Source organism: Thermobia domestica, chromosome 9 (assembly GCF_964235325.1).
Source record: "Thermobia domestica chromosome 9, izTheDome1.hap1.1, whole genome shotgun sequence".
NCBI classification, from domain to species: domain Eukaryota; kingdom Metazoa; phylum Arthropoda; class Insecta; order Zygentoma; family Lepismatidae; genus Thermobia; species Thermobia domestica.
In genome coordinates this window covers 118,887,432-118,909,708 of record NC_137462.1, presented here as the reverse complement: position 1 = coordinate 118,909,708, position 22,277 = coordinate 118,887,432, and the positions used below count along the sequence as shown (strand labels likewise).

Sequence of the window (22,277 nt, the reverse complement as noted above, 5' to 3'; positions counted from 1 at the left end):
ATGTGTCTGTATGGTATATTATTTCATGTTTACGAATGCTTGTCTGCGAATAGTACAGTAATTATCCATGGCTTTTGGTGTACATTTTGACCCAAAGCTCTGGATAAAATTAATAACCAATAACACAGGTTTGCTAACTCCTCCGCAAAATACAGTAGTTCACTTTTAGTTATTACTTTTACTATGAAACAACTGTATGAAACTACATTATTATAAATGATAAAAATATAATATAAATCGTCTAATAATACTGCAGTCGAGTATGTTTAATAAAATATTAGAAATATACATTTAAGCATGTGCAATCCCAATGCAATTATGTAGATATTCTGGTCAGTGTTCCAATTTAGCTATTTCATGGCTAAATTTAGCCATTTTCACTTGGTGATTAGCTAGGAAAAAAATGTGGTTTAGCTATCAGCTATAATTTTGGCCAATTCAGCATCCATCATTATCAATTTCTAGCCATTTGTTCTTACTAGGATTTTTATCTCTTTTCTAATCAAAATTTCTAATCAGAACAACAAGAATTGACATGAACTGAAGTTTGTCATTTTTTTCTAACGCTTCTGCTTGCAACAGCACTTAATGGTATTACCACACCAGACTAAGTAATTTATGCATCACTCCTGCCTGTGCGTTACTGTCTTACTTCAAAGCGAGATATTTCGTAAACTTTTGTCATACCATTGTTAATTTCTATACACGTGGTTAATTTCTCTGTAATTTTTACCGAAAATACTTTTGCTTGCGCTGTGCATTTTTTAGTGTTATGCTTGATCAAGAGTATCCTAAAATGTAGGCAGCATTACAGCAAGAGTTGGAGACGAAGGAAAAAAGAAGAGATATTTTAGTAATTTTGGTGAATGAGGGAGCCAGCATTACCACGAGAATTGGATACGGAGGGAAAGAATTAGGAGATTTTAGTACTTTTTTTTAGATAATAAGGGGGCAGAAGTACTGTAAGTGCTAATTTCTATTTATTTTATTAAGTGTTTGAAGTGTGTGAACGATGAAAGTGTTTGGTTGGTTGCTTTAGTTAGCGCCCCTTTCAGCTCCGAGACTATATGAAACATATGAAAGTGTTAACTTTAAGAATGCATAGGAACAATGCCATAACGTACAGTATTTTAGGTTAACACACTAAAATTCGGAAAAGGTTTTGCTTACTTTTATTGTCAAGTTCCGTTAACTATAGTTTTAGATGAGTTTATCCATTTTTAGCTAGATTCTGCGCGTTACTTAACTACCTAGGTACTTTCTGAAGGCACCTGTTGGCAACACTGATTCTAGTTTTAACTTTGAAAGATGGACTACGTGAATCTTGGTTCTGTGAGTACTGCAAGTACAAGGCACGACATAGGATTGCGAAAGTGCACGTGTATAATTTGCTCCTCCACATGCGAGAGTGAGAGTTATGCATCACTAACCAATCACATTTTCTGAACATCGGAAGGACACTAATATTTTTATTTATCTAAGTTTAGAGGTAAGTCGGAACAGATAACAGGCTAAGAGTAGACCTGAGATCAAGTTGCAAATCGCGATGTTTGCCCCAGTGGTGGGAATCGAACTGAAGTCATTCAGTAAGTAGCAGTGGCGTAGCATACCTTTGCGACCCCCCCCGCAAAGTATAGAGAAGGGGCCCTAGTTGTAAAGCCGACAGAAGTAAGGTTGAAGTTTTACTTCTTTAAATCTTTATTCATCGCAAGACTTCGGGGCCCCCTATACCTCGGGGCCCCCCGCACTGCGGGGGTTGCGGGGCAGCTGCTACGCCACTGGTAAGTAGGTTCGGCTACGCATACCATTTCTCGGGAATTTATAAATATATCTTTCGAACTGTATAGGTACAGTGTTATTTTAATCATACAATGTTAATTTACACATCTAAAGTGCTCAATGCTAATTTAGTTTACACATCTGAAGTGTTCATTACCTTGAAATACCTACTTCAAGCTTGGTTGCATAAGATTTAAATAAAATGGGTCAATGTAATTCAATGATCTTGAGAGTAATGAGAGAACATTGTATTAAATTTTGCTGTTGATTCAAGGCATAATAATACATTAATAGACGAAGTTCTAAAACTGTCAAACTGGAAAGATTTAGGCACTTCGATCTTTCTTGTTAGCTAAATATCATATACACCCACGTATTTCTTATCACATTCATACCTTGGAACGAGATTCTTGCGAGTCCCTTGTTCTAAATGCGTTCTCATTCAAGGAACGGAAGTTTCCCACCAAAGAACATCTAAGATTTAATTTCTCTCTCTTTATCTTTCTCCCTCTATGTAGTTCCTCAAGTTAACACACTTGATAACAATGTTTTAAATGTTCATGCTCTCATTTCAGACATTTATTTACTTACCGTGTTACGTAAAATGGTTGAATTATTTTTTCTTCTCCTTTTTCTTTTCCCTCTTGAAGAGGATAGAACACTCTGTATACTTAAAGGTGGTATTCTCTTTATTTGTTTCTTCAATAGAGTTGCGAACGAGACAAGAGTTTAGGCATTCTCGACTCGAAAAGATGCCGTGAAAGTAATGTCCCGTCTCGTAAAAATTATGTCTCGTCTCTTATCGTCTCGTGGGCAATTCTATTTCTCAACTATATTAACTACTAAACTTTTCAATCCTTGAGGTTCATTGCCACGTAAATAAGACTCTGTCAGTGGATCCACTCCTGTGCTAATCCAATACAACTGTATAGGGAACTACAATGAGTTCAGAAAATTTCCTCCTGGTCGGACTTACAATAAACGGGGTGATACCCTTACAGCACAATTACATAGCAGGTATATGCCTATTATGTTCCCTCAGATACATGGGAATGTGTCCAGTATGTGCCTTATATACTTCTGACAAAGAAACCACATGGATGGCAAGTGATAGTCACCGTCTCTGACCGCCCTTAGACACATGCCTGACATGTACCTGGGGAACGTACCTAGTATGTTCTAGGTATATTCTCCATGCCGTAAGCGTCAATGAATCACAAAATTACTCCCCCAAAGTATGTTAAATCGCCTATATGCGTAATGTGTTTACATTAAAGTAAGTTTAAACAACACTTTAAACAAGTAAAAAAATGCAGGGCTAGCCTAGGGTGGGCGCGAACCACCAACCTTTGAATTACTAGCCGCAAATTATCACAGTATTTAGGATTTTAGATTTCTGGGCTTCTGACATCTATGGCCATTTAGCCCGTCACGTATGAGGGGTGACGTCCGTCGTCGAACACACTATCCAGGGAAAGGAAAGGAAGGAAGGAAGCGGCCTATGACCTATAAGTTAGGTACCACCCTGGCATTTGCCTGGTGTGAATGAGGAAAACCCAGGAAAACCTCATTCATGATGGCTGGCCTGAAATTTTTTTTTACGCTTTTTCGACCGAGTGCCCTGGGACCTGGGACTGAGATTCACATATAGAGATAGTGCATATAAAACTAATGTTTTTTTTTTTTAATTAATCGCCATTGAAGACAACACAGGCCTGCATTTATGGAAAACAAAGGGCTATCTACGAGACATCTGCCGTGTAAAGTTGTCGTGAAAGAAATGTCTCTTCTCGGAAAGTGTATTTGCTTTTTATTGGAAGACGTCTGTCTCTTCTCGTCTTCTAAGCAACATAATTTTTTTTCTGTTCCGTGACTTGTACCGAAGAATGGCCCGAAAAAACACAGTGTGTGTCTCCCAAGTTTTACATGGCTTCTCGTACCATTTGCTGCTGGCTTGATGCTTTGTGGCAGAAAGATCGAAATGTTTCTTATTAACAAAGCTATCCTAACCACACCATTAAAGATTAACGTGTTAGTTGTCAGTCTGACAATATTTGCCGATCTTCAAGTCCCTTCTTTACTATACCACGCTAAGATCTCCGGACAAGAATTCCACTTCAAATGGAGTGCATGCTATGTCAGCTGCGCTTCCTCTCTCTGTGAAACTACCCACTAGCAAAAGAAAATATGAAGGTACTGTAATCTATCATGAAGTCTGGAATTTTGTGAAATATACCTACGATGCTTTTAAACAGAATACACAATACACTTTGTATGGATATGAAATTGAAGCCTAGCAATCATACTAGTTCCGTGTGTATAATAACGTTTCATTTTTAATATTGGTATGTGGTGGGATGATCTCGGGGTTAGCCTGGGAGGAATCCCCCCGAACGCCATAAATTCCCTCGAGCCAGATCTTCTATCATGTTCAACAAGGATTACCAGCATTTTCGTAGCATTCATTTTACCCTCGTATAGTGAAATTCCCCTTCTCTGGAGAGAATCATCTGAAATAATCATTATGTATGTGGCTAACTGAGATAATTTAAGTTTCTGGAATAACACGAGAGAGCATTGGAGGTATGAAAAAATAGACAAATGAAAAAATCCTAAGAAAACTCATAGAGCAAATGATGTCCAGTATAAACTGACATAGTGTGAAGTAAAACTTAGTAACAACTTGCACTAGAGTTGCCACTCTACTACTGAGTATCTCAAAAGAGAGATCATTAGCATCGTAGATATAAGTATAAACTGTATATCGGTATGTCAAAGTACTATCAGCTATCGAGAGCTATATATCACGGTACGTTTTAGTACATTTAGTTATGTGGATATTATGAGTGATTGTGCACGACTACTTAATTGACCTCATCACTCATTTTCTTTCATTATATTTCCCTTCCTTAGCCTCTGTCACGTACACATTCAAACGGAGAACAGAAGCAAAACTATACAACAACTTGAAATTGGTAAACAGTTTCCGACTACGCTTGAACAAAATTAGGAAACTTCGGTTGGAAGGTTTTTCTTTTTGGCAGGAGAGCGTTAGCTGACGGGCGCAGCAGGAGAACCTCTCAATGGATCTAAGTAGTTTCCCAGTTTTCCCTGCGTTTCTAACTGCATGCAAAGCACAGGGATCAAAGCTTCTGCGTGCCTCCGTGGCAAAGTTCTCTCCCACAGGACAGAGTGCACAAGCCATCTCGACAAAGAAGATTTAATATTTCTCTCTGTTGCCTTGTCTGGTTACAAAACAAGGACACATTTCCCTACGCTTTTCAACTGCGAACCAAAAATAAATCTGCGCGTTAGTTACATTCAATTGAATTAAATTCGAAATTATTTGTAAGATATTTACGTCTTTCAAATAAGTTTGAGCTGCAATTGTTTGAAAAAAAAAAGACAGTTGTTTATTTTTTGTAGCAGCACATCGCAAATTATAATAGCATACACATCGCGTTCACTGAACTTCAGGGCTACCTCGAATTAAGCTACTTAATGATGGCAGAAAAAAATTTACTACATTACTTTCCTACATACACCCCTTCCCAGAACCGGTTGTAGAAGTTCTGGAATGCTCTAGAAAAGTCAATTTCTGGAATGCTCTAGAAAAGTCGATCTCTGGAATGCTCTAGGAAAGTCAACCACTAGACTAGTTAGGGAAGTCGACCACTGGAATGTTCTAGAAAAGTCGACCACTGGAACACTCTAGGAATATCGACCACTGAAATGCTCTAGGAAGGCCGACCACTGGAATATTCTAGAAAAGTCAACCACTGGAATGCTCTAGAAAATTCGACCACGGAATTCTCTAGGAAAGTCGACCACGGAATGCTCTAGAAAGTTATCCACTGGAATACTGTTCAACACTACCGTCACATTCTCTTTTGAACCAAAGTAATATCCCAATGCACATTATCCCCTGAGGGCAGATTTGAGCTTAGAAAGAATATGTAGTCCGTTGGGGCAAAATTAGTCAAACATGGGGGGGAAGGTCAAGAATTGAGTCTTCTTTTGGAAAAAGAAACACGAGTCCAGGTTCCGTGAGTGTGTAGCACCGGAAGTTATATATCTAGAAAACGAACGTGGTAATGAATTTTTTTTTAGCTCGTTAAGTAAGCTATTTTGAGGTAGCCCCAGAACTTACTGAGTGCACTGTGTACATTGCCATTGAGAGTTGTCTACCAAATTAGTCAACGTACTTTCATATTACCGCGGCAACCTCTCATTCCCTTTGCATCATCCACATCGAATTCATGTAGAGCAGAGAGCTCCAACTCACCAAACACCAAGTATTATATCTAACGTAATAATACTAAAATGCCTCTCTGAACACCCTCAGGGTGAAATTTCTAGAATGTTTCATCAAGGGAATGAAGCATTCTCATATTGTGTTTCCAAAAGTCCCAATATAAACAATCTATCAAGTTTCGTGTTTGTCTGTCTAATAGTTTAAATGAAACATGCAATAATACCGAAAAGCCTTGTTGGTCTAGTCTGGGTTGAGAATATCTTATTTCCATATACTTAATTTTGATTTCTGTTGATTGCATAACAACATATCCCATTTTTAAAAATGGTCTTCCTACTTTTGAAACTTTAATGTTAAATTCAATACCCAAAAGGAGGGCTATCCAATGTGATACAGTATGGTAAGAAGAATCTAACCATCTCCTATATATGAAGATAAGAATTAGAATAGAATTATTGAAGTATTTGGAGACACAACAGTTATTTTTGCGTGTCCAAAGGTATAGAATAATAAACAGAAGGTAACATAGTACAATTGCAAAGACCAATACTTAAATAATAATTACTTAAGATCTTAGTTGGTTGTCTTTCGTAGATTAGTAAGTCTGATTATAATTATCACGAGACTTGGAGATTTCACTCAACATTATGCCAGAGTTATGTAAACTATACACGATTTTTGATCGACTGACTTCGTTGAATCGCATAACAAATTTTTCGCATAAAGTACTGTATGTAATTTAGAAACGAACTTCTTATATACCTTGATAAGAAGTTAACTATGGACATGCTTTAATAAGGGTTCGTGATCTCTCGAATTTGTTTATTTCCTTGATCACATTTACAGAAGTATTCAAATAAAAGAAAATGATTTTGATCAATAATAAAGACTTACAGCCACTAATACATAGCATAAAATAAAACAAATGAGTTTCGTTTCACAGTGTGAAACAACGGTAGACTTCCAAACTATCGGAATTCAATACTCAAACTTGAAGTAGTACATCTGTAACTATTGGTTGTTATAGATTAATGAGATTAAAGATAGAACTTCTTCCTCAGACGCTGAATCCATATTAAAATGCCATAACTCGCTATCCCTTAATACTTTAGCTTTATGGCGATAAAAGTTGAAACCAAAAATGGTTAATTTCAACCATTTCCAGTTTAAATAAAGGGTTAAGGAAGGAAATATAGATCCTATTCTTGGGACGCTGAGTCAATTGCAAGAAATCGCTTCCCGATATCTTTTACAGTTTTTGTTCTATGAAAATCAAATTGAAACCAGAAATACTAGTAAATTCAACTACTTCCGGTTTCGATAGAGAGTAGCGGGTTGTGATTATATATATACACAGTGGCAGAGGATCCAGAATATGATCAAGATAAGGACTAAACCATAGTTTGCAACTTTATCCAGTGTAAAGCAGAATTGAAGCCCATTTTATTCAGTTTATACTTGAGCGTCAAGGGGGGCTGTTGCCCCTATACCCCCTTGAAACCATGCCTGTACACACACACACACATATATATATATATATATATATATATGATCTTGAGACTGTATGCATCGCAGAAAATAGTTTGTCACTGTTACCATTTCTGTTGTATGGAAATAAATGTTGAAACCGGAAATAGTTAATCTGAACCACATCCGTTTGAATAAAGGGTCAACCAAAAAGGATGGAACCTATTCTTGGGAAGCTGAATCGATTGCAAGACACCGCATTTCGATATCTCTTACCGTTTTTGCTATATGGAAATCAGTATTGAAACCAGGCGTAGGAGTAAATGTCAACCACTTCCGGTCTAGGTAGAGTGTTGTGAAAAGTCAAAATATGTTGTCTTGAGACGTTGAATTGTTTGAAAAAAAAAACGCTTCTCGCTCTTTGATACAATTTTCGTTCAACGGCAATAAACGATGAAACCGGAAATGGCTAGTTTATATCACTTCCGATTTGAACAGAAGGTTAATGGAGGAGATCGGACCTATTCTAGAGAACCTGGAAAAATTGCTTCTGGATATCTCTTACCGTTCTTCCTTTGGTATCTGTCAACAGGCCGACGGACGGATCAAGCCTTTCTATAAAACTTTCGACACTTATGCATAGCATAGTTTGGAAGTCAAAAAAGTGAATTTACTTGATGACTGAATAGTATACAGATTTTTTCCAATAGTAGATATAGGTTGATGTTTTTATGCGACTTATCATGGAAAACATTTCACTGAAACTATTAGTTATCCTTTCAAGTGATGGTACTGATGACAGCAACTGTTTTAGTGACTGGATCGTAGAGGACTAATGGGATTAATACGGAAGCAGTAGCTTAATTTTTTGTTTATCTTATTGAATGTTACATCAGGTTCTTGTATATAGATTATCCCACAGCTTCCATTGACTATTAGCACAATATCTGTAAATACAAGAGATGTAATTAATTACAGTCGATTAAATTAGAGCAGCAGCGTAACTTCCCGGTAGGTATATATCAATTTCAGCTCCGCTGTTGAGCTACGTAAATAGTTTTAATTAACTCAAAAGCGTTAGTTTCACATATATTTCTCTAAGGCATTTACTATTTTTCCCCCTCTGTGTACATTAGTCTTCTGTTTAGACTCTAGGTAGTTACATGTTTTGAATATACTTTTCCTGATACTTGTCGACTTTCCCTTAGCTCAAGTTAAACCACATTACGGAAGTATTTCTGCACCAAAATTAGTTAGAGATTGCACTGCCTACGGCAGAAGAACTGATTTGGTTCGTGGGATCCCTGGTTCGATCCCCGCTTGCGCCAAGTGGACTCCGTGATAGACAAACACAGTGTGAGTCTGTTTTCTTGGGGTTCTTCCGTTTCCTTCTACTTTCTTCATTCTATTCTTTCATTGATTATCATCATTATCGTCTCCCTTCGTTTCAGTGGTTAAACGTGAGACGTTAAACTGAAAAAAAAAACTGAGAATGTTTTGTCTCGAAAAGCGTTGTAAAAATGATGTCTTGTCTCCAAAACGGAAGGTGTGCCTAGTCTTGTATTTCATCACGAAGATTCCAGGTAGTTTCATCTCATGGACAACCCGAGTAAGGAGGAGAGCTTACTCATGGCTAAGTGGTTAGCGAACGCGCCTTTGGCATGGGATACGCGGATTCGATTCCCCGACGGGAGCTCTTGTCGTTCGGATCCCACGTTAAGCTGTAAGTCCACGTTTCATATAGACTCGCTGCTGAAAGGAACACTAAACTGAAATCAAATCAATCTAGTAAGGAGGAGGGTGAGACGTAGAAGAGAAAAAAGCTTAATGTCCTACTAGATTTGAATTGAGGATCAGACGAGTTTATTCTGGTATAAGATCGAAAAATCGTGAGCCAACCCATTTTGACTTCCCATCTTATCTTACTCCGATTCATCTTCACTGCTAAATCAAAGTACAGTCGATCATACATATTGAAATATAGAGGGATTGTGATAGAGAACAGTGACTAACCTTAAACTATTCCTAGACATCGCCACTAACTTATTTTATATTACATGTTGAGTAAAATACTACCTAATGCTGCACACGAGACGAGGCCAAACGATCCATAAGATTTACCGTCTCGTTTCGTCTCGATTCTCGAGGAATTATTTCTGGTCTCGCCTCGAACCTTGTAAAAGCTTGTCTCATCTCGTTTTGAAATTTTTTCTTATTTTATAACGGTATGTACAAAATTTATGCCCTATTTTTCTTATTAATTTTATCTAGAAATTATCAGAATCCTTCTCCGTCACGAGAGATCTATGAACGGTGTGATATAACAAATTTAAACCATATTTATTATTGGAGTTTATTCTGAAATGACTTGCGCATCTGTAAATGTAGTTTAATGCTCTTAGTTGTATTCGTATAATCACTTTATCAATTCATTGTGTTTCTTATTTTTTTACTACGAATCCTGTAAAACTAAAATAGCATTTGAGATCTAAGATTTGAGTAAACTAGTGTTGCCTACGAATCTCGTGGAATTTTTAGTCTCGTCTCGAAAAGGAGACAAGAATTATCACATTTCTCGTCTCGTCTCGAATTAAAAATACACCTTTCGTCTCGTTTTTGAGACAAAACGAGAATTTATTTTGTCTCTCAGGCAACACGAATAGTAATATTTTTCTTCTTGAGTACATTTACTGCATTCTACTAAGTCATGGCCCGAGAGAGACGACTTCAAGTTGGTTGATCTGTGGTCAGCACATCGATTTCCATCTTCTTCATTTCTGACTTTATATAGTGAACTTAAATACCTCTCAATTAAATTAAAGTAACTTCCCACTTACCTCTCGTTGTTAGACCAATACCGAAAATTCTACATTCCCATTAGATATCATGCCATGCCCACCAGAGACGAGTGAGTTATCTCTTCAGTTACATGGAAGGAGAACTTTTGTTGGTTATACTGGCGCGTAATTTTTCAGTCTCTTGGTTCTAGGCCACGATGAACTAACTTAAGGTCGCAGAACAGTAAAAGTAATTTGGATTCGCAGTGTGTCTTCTCAATTTTATCGCTGGTTATGTGTATTAACTGACCGAAAGTAGTTATGAAGTCAGTGACAATTTATATTTCGTTTTACACTAAAAGTACCACATATCAATGTAGATAATACTGAAGTAATGAAGAAGCAACTCTGAGGTAATGGGAAGAAAGTGGCAGATTTTAAAGAATGTATAGCAATAAATAAATAAATTATAGTGAGACAAACTGAAAAGAAACGAAAATACTCTGTAAAACTTAATAAATGTCACACTAATCCACAATCAAATTAATATGACGTGTGAAGAGCAAAAGTGAGTAGCGAATTTATTATTTCGTTTCGCTATTTCAAAAAAATATAGTACAAACTCCCGGAACACTACTTGTTTTATACTTCTTTCAAAACATGAATGGTTTCAAAGAACATTAGTATATTACGATGTTATTAATAATAATAATAATAATAATAATAATAATAATAATAATAATAATAATAATAATAATAATAATAATAATAATAATTCTCAGCGAGCTCTTTCCTAGTAATATGGTTAGTAGACGGCCACAGCATAGGAGATCTGGGTTCGATTCCGCATGGAAGTTTATATAGTTTGGATTCGATGCTGAAAGGGACCTTAAACATTAAAGACAGTCAACCAACCAAACTTAAACTTTCAAAAGCTCTATATCTTTACGAAAAACAAGGACGACAGAAAGCGTATGCGTGTATTATTCGTTCCATTTATCATACTTCTTTCAGTATCAAAACATCAAAACATCATCTGTATCAAAACATGCAACTTATGAATGTGTGTTGAAAAATTTTATTAGGTAAATATTAATATGACTGCTTTAATAAAATATTTAAAAATGAAAAAAAATGGACTACTACACATGTTCAAGCATGATTGATTAATCAAAAATAAATAGATAGAAAACGTGTTTACTTTCCTGGGTTAGGACAAGGACAACGCATGTGTCAAGTGCGACCGGGTGCGTCCACAGATTGCGGATCATGGAACGAGCCTCGGATATGGATGTTAGTTGCGAAATAAGTAGGCATTCGTGATAGATAAGCAGTCGCAAATAATCACGGCTAAAGGAGAAAACTCCGAGAGTTAATCCTGATCTTCCAGGTTACGGGTTGACACCAGATTAGCAACTGGTCGTAAAAACAATTGTCAAATCAAGTATGGATCGGAAAAGGAATATGAGTGAAAAAAGACTGTGACGTACTCCAGCCGATTACTTTAAGATCATTGTTCGGTACCCCTAAACAATGAACCGAATGCAGTACAGAACTGAGTCCAGAAACAGAAGATCAGAATAGGAACGTGGAACGTCGGCAACTTGTCAAGCAGGAGTTATGAGTTATAGGAAACGCTGTTTAGAAGAAGAATGAGCACATGCATCCAAAAGACTAAAAGGATTCAAGATCGAAAAAATATGATACGAATATAAACTTATATACACAGAGACAACACAGAAAGAGTAAGGTCCGAATTGGCTTGGACAAGAAAAATAAATTGGTGGACGTGAATAGAGTAAGCGACAGAATCATGATAGTCAAGATGTGCTAGGAGAAATAGAAACCTTAAATACTTAGTCTAACCATAAACAGTGTTACAACTGAAAAACTGAATAACGCAACTATTATGAGAAAGATTTTAATTTCCTTTGCGTATGTTGTTCTTACATATATTTATTACACACAGCACTAATCACTGTTCGAAATGGTCATCTTCTGCACGGACACAAGCTCTTAGTCTTTGTAGCCACTCGTATATGGCGGAACGGATGACATCCAGGGAAAAATACGTGACTAGTGCCAACAAAGAACGCTTTAAACTGTCAACGGGTGTCTTCTCTTGCAGACGATGCCCTCCAGCACTCACCAGTCGGTAGTCAATAGGGTTCAGGTCCAGACTGCTACTGGGCCAATCTTCAGCTGAAATGAAATAAGGGACATGGTGCTGAAGCCACCCTTAAGTTTATCTGGCCTTGTAGGAAGGAGCAGAATCCTGCTGGAAGGTCCAGAGTTGATTCTGAAACAATGTGCTACTTAACTTCTCAATAACCTTCAAAACGGTACTATCGTACACTCGGGCGCTGGTTTGAACTCAATTTTTGCAAAAATATAGCATAGTGGAGCAGTAATAACTTATCCACAACCACCTTTCACTAGATTGTGGGACCTCTGAACTTTAGGATCTATTTTACTAGCTTCCTTAGAAGTTGATGCATACACCCTATCGTTTTGTCGATTGAACAACTGTTCAATGGTGAATATTTTCTCACCTGCTTTTCCGATTTTCATTATGGGCGTACCGCTGCAGGAAAAGTCTACATTTTAGCACTCTCAGCTTCTTTAGACGTGTGTCAAGGTAATGTCCTGTACGTTGGCAAAAAGCCCGTAGTCCAACGTCCTCAAACAGAATTCTGGACATTGTTCGAAATGTTAATTTCACGGGCCTTGATACCCAGCTTCCTTATCGCATCTCTTCGCACACGAGCCGCCATCGCTTTTGCGGCTGCTGGAGTCCTGACACTGAGTGGACGACCCGTTCTTGGACGGTCCTTCACAGTCCCGGTTTCATTGAATCGTTCAATGGTATGATACACAAACATACGATTGATTTGTAGCATTTGTAGCGTCTTGAAACTGTCACTTGCAGATTGTCCAACTTTATGTAACGCTATTACGGCAACATGGTTTTCGTAGTCGCCCCATTCCATGGTTCCACCTGCACTTCAATTCTTCCTCGTTCACAGACAAGCACTCAGTGGTTCAAAGTTTCAGCGAGCACACTGGCGGTTCTTTCTTCCTTTCCCCAGATGAACGGTGTATGTCGAAAGTTTGTAACAATATTTATGGCTAGACTAGGTATAGTCAGAACCTATGCACCACAACTTGGGTGTGAGGAATAGACAAGGCAAGATTTTCATGTGCAGTTAGATAGTATTCTGCAGAATTGTTCGTTACATGAGAAGCTTATCATAGCAAGAAATCTAAATGGTCGAGAAAAAACCAAGATCAGAATATTGAAGAATACATGGAGGATGTGAACTGGACATATAGGTGAAATGAGGAAGGTAAGAATATATTACAATTGACAGAAGAATACGATCTTGCCATCCTGAACACCCTCTGTAGGAAGAAAGAATACAATATTACGTATGAGAGTGGTACCTCAAGCTTTCAGATTGAATACACATCTTATGGATTGGAGAGAACCTACGTGGCGCAAAGTAATACCAGGTTAGAATCTAATGGACTAACACACTTAGTAGCAGCCAACATCTACATCAAAGATAATGTAGGATGACCAAATGTTCCCGTTTGGACAAAGTGATTGAAACTCAGTGGAACAAGTACCTTTTTAAAATGATAAATTCAGTACCACTGAAATTTAATATGAATTTAACACAAGTTACTGATATTGTAAAATATATGTAAATTTACATGTTTGTTACGATTTGTCCTAAAACGCTCATATCCGTGAGTATCTTAGTCGTCTATTGACAGAAATGTTAAAGTAACTACCACTAAGTGCTTGCCCACCCATCCTTTATAGCGCATTTTAACGTTAAAGTTTAATACATGCTTCTCGTGTGTAGAGAGAGATATATATGGATTCTTCTTTTTAGTAGTTCACTCATGCAAATATGAAGTGGAAGAGCAGAATATAATAACAGCAAAATAGACCTAGAATAAACAAAATGCAAATAGAGAGACGTTGAGCTGCTTGGATGCTTGGCTTTATTCAAAATCTGAGAAAAAAGAAAAGATTGAACAAGAGACAGAGCTTATGTTAGAGGGAAAATAAATATCCACGTGGAAGGTATATATACACACATATATATGTGCTCACACTCATACATACGTGAATCATGTCTATATGGATGAATATATGACTAGACTGGTTTATGTATGTGCATAGAAGATGAAAAGCAAAAATGGCTTCCATGTGAATTATATCACTGCCGAAGAGAGGAAAATTGACACGAAAACATCAGAAATCCAGGTTTTCTGCCTCCTTTCCTTGCTTTTTTCTTTCTTGTTCTTTCCTCTGCACTTCCTTATACTAAAAATTCCTTCGTCTTAAAGGTAATAAGCTAAAGTCCTTGAATTTACAACCCCATGAAGGACTACAGAGTACAGACGTTAAAACGGCTTGTAGTAGGGTGATGTGTGGCATACATATCTACTTCTTTCGCAATTATTATTATTATTATTATTATTATTATTATTATTATTATTATTATTATTATTATTATTATTATTATTATTATTATTATTAAAATGCATAGAACTGTTATCTATATTTGTCAGTAACAAATCTAATACTCTTCCCGGATTACTATGATCATATGACTTGTTCTTCTGGCTTAAATTTAAAATTGTTATTATTATTATTTTGCCTTTTTAGACCAGAATTTGATGTTTCTAAATTTAAGTTTCTCCCTAATTGTCTTACGATGCTGGCTGAACACATGTAGTTAAATGGACGATACTGAGTAAGATGTATGCCAATGCTGACAGTAGAGACTTAACTTAATAGTTCTAGTTGAATAGGACCAAGGATAAAGGAGAAAAAGTTTTTAATTTTGCAGATTATGTTTAAATACAGGATAGTAAAGCTAAACTACTCTGTATTTACTTTTAAATCTATTTATTATTATGATTAATTCATAACATAGTGTTATATTAGGATTTTATAGAGGGAGCTGCGGTATAGGTTCCACTTTTCCACCTCTCTTTCTAAAATCATGTGCGCCGGTATAATCCACCTCTGAAACACGGTTATTTAGATAGACAGTGTACTAGTTCTTCTAATATTTCTTTAACCGCCTTTGATATACAGATGGTGATCAGAAAAATGGAAACCCTGTAGTTGGCATCACGTCAGATGTACGGGTTGGCAGTGGTGTCGTGGCGCCCGCAGAGCCGGACTGCTGGTGGTGGTGTGTTAGGTCGGTTTCCATACTACGTCAGCCGCAGTGGAACAGCAGTGTCCAGTGGTTGCGGCAGACGGAGGTAGTGTAAAATACGAGACCTCTCAGATTTTCAAAGAGGGCAAATTGTTGGTGCGCGGTTATGTGGAGTGAGTGTGACGGCAGTGGCTACTGTGTTAGGTGTGTCGCGTGGAACTGTGTCGAAGGTGATGACGGCCTAAACACCACACGAGAAAACCACATCGGGGAAGCGGAACAGTGGGCGGAAGAAAATTATGAGTGACAGGTCACGCCGGGTATTAAAGCGCATTGTCACGTAGAACCGTCTTGCCACTGCAGAGCAAGTGACGGAGGTATTCAATCAACACCTCCCCCACCCTGTTTCGACAATCACAGTCCGCCGGAAATTACATGACATGAACTTACGGGGTCGTGTTGCACGGGCCAAACCGCTCATCATGGACAATAACGCTTTCGCACGCCGCAAATGGTGCCGCGACCATGCAACTTGGACCGTTGAGGACTGGAAACGTGTGATATGGTCGGATAAGTCATCCTTCACACTATTATCAACCACGGGCCGTGTTTATGTGTGAAGAACGCCCAAAGAAGCTTATGATCTGCAGTGTCTCCGCCCAACTGTGAAACATGGCGGCGGCTCGGTGATGCTGTGGGCCGCCATATCATGGTTTTCATTGGGTCCCGTAGTCACACTTAGCGGACGAATCACTGCCAACGATTATGTCGCAATTTTAGGAGACCACTTGCATCCTATGGTCCGGATGTTGTTCCCGGACAATGACGCTATCTTCCAGGATGATAATGCACCCATTCACACAGCTGGCGTTGTTTCAGCGTGGTTTGAGGAACAGCGGGATGAAGTTCAACACCTCCCCTGGCCCGCCCAATCCCCAGATCTCAACATAATTGAACATCTGTGGTCCGTCTTGGAAACACGACTCCGGCGACGATTTCCACCTCCATCCTCTCTCACAGAACTGGCCGATGCCCTGCACAAGGAATGGTGTAAATTTCCACTTGCTACCATTGACGACCTCTATGCCTCCATCCCGCGTCGCATCAAGGATGTTCCGGAAGCGAAAGGTGGCCCGACACCATATTAATCTGGTAAGTTGCAATTTCGTTTAGGTGTTTCCATTTTTTTGATCACCATCTGTATCTCATAGTTTTTGAGCTAGGCAGCCTCAAAGTTACAATTCTCTCGATTTCGGCATCTTGTAACTTTGAAACAACGTGTTTTTCGCCGTATGTTCATTTGGACTTTTTTATTGTTTAGGTATGAGGATTTCACCAGTGAATTTTGGCTACATAATAAATGAACACCTTGTATATCAAATTCTGGGAAATGATTAGTTCACTCTCGAGAAATATTTCGGCCAATTCTTCTTCAAATAAACTAATCCCTAATGAACTACTATTTTATATGTAGATGTGAATTATTTATTTGATTGTAGGGCATATAGGTTGCTATTTTCAATCATATTATCTGCACAAGAATCTTATATGCATTGTAGAAAATAGTCAATTGGATGAATCTCACTAGCTAATAATCCCAATCATTTGGTGAAATATTGTAATATATCTGTAGAGGATTGGTTGGTTTCCTTCTCAAAGAGATATATCTCTTTGGCCAGAAAACATGTAATTCTACTAGTTTCTTACCATTTTGAATCTTTGCATTGGTGGTGTCTTCAGCATCTGTGTCTGTATATCGAAGATGGTGATGATTTTCTTCTGCGCATTGTGACAGGATGAGACGTTGTACCACCATTTCGAACCTTGAGCCAAAGTAGTAACCGTGGAGCGGGATCATCCGTCATCACTAAGAGAAGAAAACAAAACCAAACCGCTCCGACGCTCAACAAATTCATGTGATCATACGGAGAAAACATCCCGAGATGGAGATGTTTGTGCTCATCATTCTTCGTGACAATATTCGCTTGCACGTGGCGAGTTTCTGTGCAAATGGCAGAGATTCTGATTCACTACTCTTTAGCTCGAACTTATCACCATGCAACTTTCACTTGTTCGGACCCTTGAAAAAAATTCTTAAGTTGAAAGTGTTTCAAACTGACAGTGAGGTGAAAGGGGCGTGATAATATGGTTCAACGCACAGCCGAAATCCTTCTTTTTGGCAAAATTCGACTCCTGGTGAAGCAGTGGGGTGCCTGTCTCAACTACTAACCTCCAACATACACGTTTGATCTTTGGATATCATGATTTCATTTGTGCATGCCCGTGTCTTGACCTACTTGCATTTTCTATCATGGGCAGGTTTCACTTGGACACGCCTTCCATATACTGTCAATGTATTACTATGACACTCATTTGAGTATGCTGTAATTTTAATTCTTGATAAGTGAATTTACTATAGCAGCACATGAACTTTAGCAATTCATTGTTGGTAATAAACATTGTTTAGAATGTACCAAGATAAATCAATGTAAATATAAACTCCAAGCTTGAGTATATGTTTTAATGAATGCTTCTGTTTAACGTGACTGTACATACGTACTCTGTTCATGTGCTTCTGTAAAGTATGTGAACAGGATCAGTTGTTGATTTGAAGTATTGTTCTTTGTTGGTGAATGTTTCCTCGTTAAGACAAGGTTTTGAGAAACGTCATTATTGTCCTCTCACTTTAATAGCTGCTTTGAGATGTCGACGGTACAAAATAGGTTTCCAGTTTCACAGAATGATCGATTATCAATTACCGACTAACTGACTTCTGTGAAATAAACTTTATATTTTATACTGGGACAATTAACAGTGTAAATAAGGAAGAGATCCACACACTAGCCACGTGTGACCTAAATCCAGAACAATTACAGTTTATAGAAACTCGTTGACTTGAAAGAGAATATGCCCAATGGTATTTGTGAAATGGAGATCGTTTCTTACATAACGATGAAGTCAACACATAAGGAGAATCTAACCTATATATGAATTAATATAAAGAAATTCAATTTAGCCTACATTATTACATTCTTCAGACAAATCAACTATGTCTTCCGCTTTAGAAACTATGATAACCTAGGAGACAAGAAACAAAATAAAGATTGGGAACAAAATTTAAAATTTGAATATGAAATTGAACTGATGTATCATGGAACCACACTCTCGGAGCAACTTTCTCTCTTGTTCTCTCATAGTCTGGATTTACTGTATGAATTGTATATTTTATATAAACATAATAAATATACCATATTTATGAAAAACTGATGATGCTAAGCGTCCTGTATTAAACAAAGTTAGTCCTGATGAATATATACGAAACATAGAAATTAAATGATTTATAAAATTATTTAGGTGGAGAAGAAAATAATCAGATATTCTCTTCGTTCATGTCATATAGGATCAGTCTTGGACTTTGCATTGTCCAAATGATTTAAGCACAGATAGATATAAAAATTTTTTCACAATGTTAAGTGTTTTTGGTTCCTTAAACCATGTATTCGATGAGGTGAAAGTCGAATGTCTTACGAATCTTGGACTTGCAATCTCACGTTAACGTTACGTTTTGCGCTTCATGTTTCCTCTCATCAGAGACCTTTCTCATAGATTATCGTTCTGATCGGAGGAATTGCCGTAGAAAATTAGTTTTAAAGATTGTCAATCTTACACAGTTTGTTGACACTTTTTGTAAAATAATTTCGAACGCTGAAAAACGATTGACAATCAATTAGGAATATTAGTGTGTACTATAATTACACTTTTGATACTAATATAATAATCTTTGTGGTTCATTGAATACTATATTTTTTTATTTTTTATTTATTATTATTATTATTATTATTATTATTATTATTATTATTATTATTATTATTATTATTATTTTTTGCTAGAACACTTCGGACACTTTTATTATAGAGCATGTTGGAGAAACTAGACAAATGTGATTGTCATCCGATAGATGGTTTTAGTTATCTCGTGCTAATTTATTATGAGGAAATAATTTTAATTCAATAAATCTACAAACTATTTATAATGTAAATGTTGAAATTGTTCTAATGATATCAGTGAGAAAATAAATCATCCCTGATAGGCAGTTAAATTCTTGCTGATATTGAAAATTATTTGTGTTGGAACAGTTTGTTTACTTCTTGTATGTGTGATTTACATATACGTTCAGTGGTATAGTGTGGGTATAAAGGAAAGTTTGCAAAACACTGCTATTCTTTGGAACAATGGCGTGTAGTGCGTCAACATAATATCTATTTGACACTATTGGTTGATCGTTGATAATGTAACCTTGTAGATTCCGTGAGGAATTATTCATTAGATAAGATAACTTCATATTATATATTACTATATATTACTATATACTATACTATATATTACTTAATACTATATATTACTTAATGCTAAAATAGTCTTAAAATTATTAAGAACTCAATTGCAGCTACTTTTACACGAAAGATACATATTAAAAGCTATATCTATTCAACTTTTCGTACGTTTCAGAAGCTGTATGGTTCAAGCAAAAACAAAACTTTATTACTCCATACTATTCTTCTCGTGTAACTTCCATTGTATACATATACACAGCGCGTTGTGAGGCAAAATGGAAGCAGTATCTAAAGCACAGTAGATTACTCCCAACGTACCGATACGACAATGATGCTACCTAACGAAAATATACATGAAACACAACTCTTTCAACTATCAAACTTAACGGCATACGGCAACAAAGGAAATTGCGGTACAATGATCAGTCTCAGTCTTTGTTGATAAGCCCTCGTATATATATAATCTTCTTAATCTAATATGGAAGTATATGACTTATCAGAGTAGATAATAATGTCGAAAATATAGTAATCCCTATGAGACTTACATGCGAAGCAATATAGAAAAATTGTCTATTCATTTAAATAATAAAGATGGAAACTCATCAGTAGGCCGGTTATATTCAGTTGTTATTTGTCTATGTCTATTAAAATAGCATGTCTATTGTATCCTAGTATATTATTTACCAATTTACATTCAACTTAACTTGTATCTATATTTAATAAGTATATTAGCACTAATTGTTATATTTGTGTAAATTTGAGTTAAGCTGTGTCTAAATCAAATATCTTCCTTCGTCTCCTATTCAAATAAAAATTGTTGCAAATAATTATATTTATACTATTGTTTTACGTGGACTTCCAAATCGATATAAAACCAATTATCTGTAGTTGATATAGATTGCCAAACCCTTGCTTTACATAGATGTGAAACAAAATCTATTCTTTTATTCTGTCTTGTTTCTTTCATCGGTCATATGGATTATCAGGACTTTGCTTTGCAATGTATATAGAGAAAACACATATGTGCTTTTTCCCATTACGCATTGCTGTGCTCAATCAATCAACATACTTCACATTCGTCTTATCTATCTATATAGAATCATTATATTAAGTTATATCATAGTTTGTATATCATTATTTATCAATATCATTCTTATCTTAAAAGTGCTACAATAAAAAAATAGGGATCCTTATTTCTCTTTGTGAAATATTTCATAGGATAAATCAATTATAATATCTTGAGTCATTTGTCTTAATATACAGTACTATATCATTATTATTGTATCAATCAGTATTTTTTATGTCTAATTCTTTTTTTTTTTGTCTTTTTAGGTAAGTTTGTCACTTCTATATGGTAGTTATCGATTTTGTGTAAAATATTCCTATACGTGAGTATTCACAAAAACTTTTTTATTTATTATTTATCTTAACGTGCATATTATTATTAACTAGACTAATATTATTTTGCAAAGTTATTCTTAACCTTCAAATTAGTTATTTTCAAATTTAAAATTTTTAGTATTCCCTAGATATTTCCTATTAATTTAAATAGAACTTTTCTATTCATCTTCAATTTTTTTTAAATACATAGGCTTTACGAACAAGCAATATTAAGGCATTTTCATCTTTGAGACCTTTGGCCGCCTATAACCTAGGATTTAACCACTATTTACCTAGTTGTCGACGCAGACTTACAGTGACTATATATATATATATATATATATATATATATATATATATATATATATATATATATATATGTCTAAATTTCTGGATCGGATCTTTGATTCCTTTATTCACTTACCATTTTTTTAAAATACACATCCTACCGAACTAGATCATTATTCTAGAAAGTTTTGTCTACACTAAAGATAGTTTTGTATTCCAATTTTCTAAATTTCGAATAAAACGCTAATATCTTACTATTAATCGTAATCGTTTATTGGCCACAATTTTATATTTTGATTTCCAGAAATGAAAACGGACATTTCTTTCGATTTTAGATGGAACTTTGATAGAATTTAGTCTGTGGCTGAACTCACTACACTCAAATCAAAACATTAAATATATTTTCTTCACCTTTTTAACCTATGTATTAAACATTAATTCTTAGTATTTACATATAAAAATTATTTGTCATAATCGATATATTGTCATAACACTATGCATATTTTGGTCATAAAAGTATGGATTTTCTTTTTATTGACATTATGTTATCATTATATTGTCGATTATATTATTCTTTGGTCGTAACCCTTATGTGTTATAAAAAGTAAAAATAATTTTATTATCCATACGGAAATACTTAAATCGAATTTAAAAGAATAAACTGCGTGTTGACTTATTTCTTACGACTACTTTGTTTAAAAAAAATCTTCCATAAATATCTTTACTAAATATTTAATAACTAGTGATTCATATATCACTACAAATAGAAATTTTACAAATAAGTCTACGTTGTATGTTACATGACTAGCAA

General features: G+C 36.0%; 1 protein-coding gene and 1 long non-coding RNA gene across 2 annotated transcripts in view; one reads left to right on the top strand and one right to left on the bottom strand.

Moving 5' to 3' along the window:
• The window catches only part of LOC145694966 (connectin-like), a 511,959-nt gene that overhangs the window by 297,973 nt on the left and 191,709 nt on the right, over window positions 1-22,277 (top strand). The window lies entirely within an intron of this gene.
• Window positions 8,236-17,836, bottom strand: LOC145694967 (uncharacterized). Its single transcript, XR_014133082.1, has 2 exons — window positions 17,172-17,836; window positions 8,236-8,448 (listed from the first exon to the last, which is right to left on the bottom strand). It is a non-coding gene; the product is annotated as an uncharacterized LOC145694967 (long non-coding RNA).